We start from the raw sequence: 6000 nt of genomic DNA on the forward strand, positions 1-6000 counted from the left end.
AACATTCTACAAATAATGAACAGATTATAAATTAAATAAATTTTATGCTTTCACACGCAATAGCACAAAAACGTACGAGCACAATCACTCATGAAGCACACGCAATGAAAAGTGATCGATTATACAATTAATCGTTTCGTGACCTGTACGCTTCCTTCCGCCTGCAGTGACCAGAGCCCCATCATCTGACCGGCGGCGGTCAATGGAACCATAATCCATGGGGGATGGTTCCTTTTTTTTGTGTGGACAGCCAGACACGAGTCAATACCGATATGAATCGTCCCGACCATCATCATCATCATCGCTGAAATCGTTATATCGAAACGCGAGTCGAGTGCTGGGCCCCGGGTAAATATTTTATTTTCAATTAATCCAGAGTGTGTTCGATTTGATGGAAGTGATTAGTGGTCGTAATGTTACACACACGCATTCCAGTGAAAATCCATTGGGAAAAGTGCACACCGCATCACGAGCGTTTGATGAATCGTCCCTGTTGAGCTTGTTCATCGGAAACCAGAGCGAGCGAGCGTTGAACGGGAAATTGAGTGAAGTGCTTTTTCTTTTGATGGGTCATTCAAATTAGTATAGTGATCTATTTTATTTAGATGGACTATTTTTAATTAGCAATTTATGATTCTTAGAACATGTTTTTTTTTTAACTTTTGATACCAAAACCACACAAATTCCTCAACCTGTCAAAAGCACATCAAAATACATCCAACCTCACCCTCTTCTTCATCGCTCACACCGGACCAACCATTAAGGACAGATTGCTTGCCCGAAACCCAAAACCCATCCCCATTCCAGCGTTTCCTCGTCGGCGTTTCATTCAGAGTAATGCTGAAATTCGATAATTATCACTCACCCGGCCCTGCGGCGACCAGCAATAATGCTTGCAACGGACATCTGACGGACGGAGGATTTTCCCCTTCGCCAAAAAAAAAAAAGGTAAAACTTTTCCGACTGATTCTGGCAGACTTTTTTCGTTTGTTTGCCTTCATTTGCCTTTGATCAAAACAACTTGTAAAAATAATACTTTTCTGATGGAATTATAATTTACTTCAAATGCAGCCATGGTTGCCACTGGTTGGGGGTTGTTCTTGCAAACAAATGGACTCGAGAAAGAGGTCGGAAACGAGCCGCCAAATTTCTGGTAGCTCAGCTGGAACATTGATTTTGTACGCGTAACGGACTAGCTCTACCTGGAGAATATTACTTCCACCTTTGAGGTTGAGAACTTTTGGGCTCCGAGGTCTCGTGTCTGTGTTTCGGACGGAAGAACGCACTGCAATTGCTGCGTGTTGAATGCCGCGTTATGTTTTTACATTTAGGGGAGGTAGTGTTAAATTAATGTGTCTAGTTCTCTTTTTTTTTCGCCAATAATTTCACGATTTTTAAATTTGTAATTTTTAGTTGAATCAAGTTTGTATCATTAGTTTTTCCATGTCTCCATAATATTCTGCGACCTGGTCATATAACGGTACGTAAATATACGAAAAACATTATCTTGAGATGAAATTTTCTGATCGATTTGGTGTTTAAGGCAAATTTGTTGATTACAATAAGGACTACTCAGAAAAAATTGTAACATTCTAAAACTACCATCTTTTTTTTTCTTTCTTAGATTTGGATACCTCAAAATACGTATTTAAAAAAAGTGACTTTAACTTGGAAAATTTTCGATTTCAAACTTAATTAAGTTCCCTTTTAAAAAATCAGCTTTCCACCTTTTTTTTAAGTCCACTATAAAATATATTTCAAAAAAAATCAAATGTAAAAATATACACATTTTGGAAATTGAAAAGTTTAAAAAAATACTCAGATTTTTTTCCAGTGTACATATTTTTTTCCAAAAATCCTTATCATAACCTACAACTTTGACCAATACATCAAATCGATCATAAAATTCCTACTCAAGATATTTTATACGTTTACATACCGTAAACCGGGTTGACTTTGATAGGTTTGAGATTTTTCCGCAAAAAGAGTACAAATAAAATATGCACGGAATCATATTTACCGTTTCAGAGAACTGTTCAAAGTACCGTCAGTGTTAAAATTATTTTTTACGGATTTTGCAATTTCAATGAAATGTAACTAAATTTTGTTAAAAGGGTTGTGTAGGGTACATCTTAAGATGACTTAGCTGAAAAAATATCGTTCCTAGAACAAATCCTGTCATTTTGGCAGCTGTCTTAAGTTAAGGTACGTTTTTGGCCAAAAATGGCTTCTCAAAAAATTAACTTTTTTTAAATTTTTGTTGGAACTGCTCGAAAAGCACCTAAATGTTTGAAAAATCTCTATTTCAAAAAAAAAAAAATAATCAAATCAAAAAATTATTTTTATTAGGTCCTTTTCGGTACTGGGACCTGGTTAGGACCGAGTCGGCTCTTGTAATTAAATTTTTTCTTAAGGCTGAGAGTAATTATCTTCTTATTCTTGTGTGTAAATGTAAGTGGGAGGGGAGCCAATTACCCGCGGCCTACTTGGAATTAGTAGGGAAAAGGTTTGATGTTAAAAGACAAGACGTGGGAAGGGAAGGGGGATTGTGTAGGGGTTTTGTTTGGCTAGCCTTAATTCAAACATTGTAGCATGTCAATACGATTCCCTCGAACAAGAACACTATTGGATTACTTGTTTTTACAATATCTTTGTATATGAGCATCATTTTAGTTTCATTTAACCCACCTCTAAGGGGTGAGGTTGGGTCAATTTTCAACCGATTGGCATTTAAGAATTTAGAAAATGTTAGTAAACTATCTCAGAAAAATTCAACGTTACAAGATTTTCAGTGGTATTTAAATTGTTTTTGTTATTAAGAAATTACGAATTCATTTTTGACCCATAGTCACTCCCACTAACGGTACTTTATGAAGAAGTTTTCATAAAAAAATAAAAGTTTAAAAAGTAAATTAACAGAAATTAAAAAAAAATCTATTAGGTAAAATATGTTTATAAATAATACATATTTTGTGCTTTTGAAACATAATTTAAAAAACTCTCCAAATTTATAAACATTTTCAGTAGAACAAAATTTCATAAAAATGTTGACCGGCTCCGTGGCTTAATGGTTACGGCTTCTGCCTCACAAGCAGAAGGTTCAGGGATCAAATTCCGGTCGGTACCTTTGAAATTTGGAATCAGGAATTTGAACGATGAATATGAACAAAAACGAAAATGAATCAGGTGGGACTCGAACTCACACCTCTGGATTGGTGGTCGGGGACGCTAAGCAGTCGGCCATCAGACGGTTTACACTTTAGCAGTGAATTGATCCGTAGTGTTGAAACATGTTATCTTCTCATATTAAATACGCGCTGATCCCTGATTTGCCTGAGGGGATTGTAAGTCTAAATATAGATCGTGTTTCCTTCAGATGCTTGCTTCTATGTTTAGGCGGGGCCGAACAATGCCCAGCGACCTCGGAATTGGACCGCAAGGAGCTCTGTCATTCTGAAACGGGTCGTTGGAAGCAGCGCGAGGGATATCACCACCTAATACCAGGGACTGAGATAAGTTGTATCAGCATTCGGCATATACAAAGTTTGATACAAACTATACTTTCCCATAATATCGCTACCGGTTAGCGGGTATTGGATTGGACCACATACACACACACACACACACACACACACACACACACACACACACACACACACACACACACACACACAACAGATTTCATAAAAATGTGAAAACTTTTGATTCATGCTTCGAATTCAGTTTAAAATGCATTATGAATTGATATTTTTATGAACAAATCTAGTTTTAACGAGTTTTAGGCAAACTTCTGACTTTTTTTAAATTTCATCTAGAATTTATACGTGTTTTGTAAAAAGCTAACAAACTTAGTAAACTAAACATAAACTTTTTTTTTCTCTTTAAAACTATATCATCATCCTTAGTCGTGGTACATCTGACGTTAACGGTGCTCATCAATTGGAGCTTTTGCTTCGAGATTTGTGTAACACACATTTTAATATTTTGAAAACAACGGGAACTATCGATATATTTTCGAATTCATCCCCTATAGTACTTTAAAACCAAACTATTTACAACCTAATTTCACTAATTATAAAATCAGATTGCTGCAGGATTGAGTTCGTAAGTTTAACAATTTTGGAATAAGAAGATAATAACTTCCTTGGTTTGCCAAAAAAAATTGAATACCTTAAATCAGATTCTAGAAAGACAAATTTTGACATTCAAAGTCACCCTGGAATTCAAAACAAGAATTTTCAACGCATTCTTTTTTTATTTTCAAAAACAGTGTTTGGACCTCATGTGGCTTACCACAGGGCAGCAAATGACCAAGAAGGTTAAAGCTGCCAGAAATAAATGAATTAACAACACCAACAACATACCACAGTTCACTTTTAAAAAAATAATCCTAATTCAAATCCTACCAGTTAGAAATTATTTCAATAATGAATTGAAATCCGACCAATGCCGACTCGAAAAAAAAAATAATATCAAATCAATTTGAATATTTGTTTTAATGGCTCAGAGGTTCTGAACGAAACATTACAAAGAAATTATTGAAAATTAGCTCATCCAAAAGCTTCTTTAAAATATAACTACAAATAGTAAAAAAAAAGCTGAAGACCAAAAGAAGGGCTGAAACTATTTATTTTTGTTTGGGAAAATATTTCCAAAATGTAAATAAACACTGAAAAATAAAATTATTAAAAGTCTTTTTTTATTAGTTCAGATATACTAAATATGGAAAACAAGGTAAAAGATAAGTTTTGAATTATTTTAAGATGATTGTAAGTCAATTGTAAGAACTTTGAAAAAAAAATCTAACGACTTTTTCTATAGATTAATTCAATTAAACTTATTGTAATCGGATTGATGCAATCGAATATGGGTCATTCCATCTGAAGCGGAACAGCATTTGAAAATTACCCTCTCCGATCCTGCTCAAATTTGGCTGAGCTGTTGATACTATCAAAACATGCAAGAATCCCGAATTTCATCCAAATCGGACCACCCCATCCATTTTTGTACCTCCCCAAAAAATCGACTTTTTGGCGATTTTTGGCCAAACCTCCTAGTTTCAAACGGCGATAGCTCAGGAACCACAAATCTAAGAAGGTCGGTCTTAGACTCAATTTTGAAGGAAATTGGACGTAGAATCCATTTCCGTGATCAAAATGTTGATTAATTTATTTTTTCTACCTGCATTGCGCAACTGAAAACTTTAAACGGCCGTATCTCAAAACACCCCAACTTATTTTTTTTATTTGACCTCACCATCGTGTTCCCCGGCCAATTTTACATAAGAATCACCTATCGACAGAAATGAATATGTTTCGTTCCAGAGATATCGAATTTTAAAGTTTTGTGTTTTCGAGATTACCTGCATCAGCTTCATTCGCCGCATCTGCTAGAAGCACACAGGCGGGCTGATCAATAACTGCTACCTGGCCATTTATTGAAATAATATTTCATCATAAATAATCTTCATCAAATTGAGCAAAAATTAACTGTATAATACTGTAGGAAACTGAAGTTTAATCGCAAATGTTTATCTGCTCAAAAAAAATAATGAAGTGAATTTCTGTGTTAACCCACTGGACAGAGCAATGACGACACACAGTAAAGGGCAGAATTGGATTCCGACGGAGCGAGAGGAAAATGCAATTCTCGGATTAGTTTTCAAAAAGCCGTAAGAGCCATTGTTAAACAAAGTCCTTTTTGCATCGGTATTCGACCTACTTACGAAAAACCAATATCAAAATGCTCGAGATTGTTCATCTACACGTCCTTCAAGTGCCCCAAACTTAAAATAAATGAAATTTTGTTTCATTTTCTAGAAAAACGAAAATTAGTATCAGAGGTCACAATGGCTCTTACGGCTTTTTAAAAACTCACCCGAGAATTAATCTTGTTAGTAACACTGAAAAATAAGTGCACGATACAGTATTGAGTAAAAATATGAATTAAAATGAATAAAATTTGTTGATACGTTGTACTCTAGTGAAGGACGATCACAAG

This window comes from Culex pipiens, chromosome 3, assembly GCF_016801865.2.
Source record: "Culex pipiens pallens isolate TS chromosome 3, TS_CPP_V2, whole genome shotgun sequence".
Lineage (NCBI taxonomy): Eukaryota > Metazoa > Arthropoda > Insecta > Diptera > Culicidae > Culex > Culex pipiens.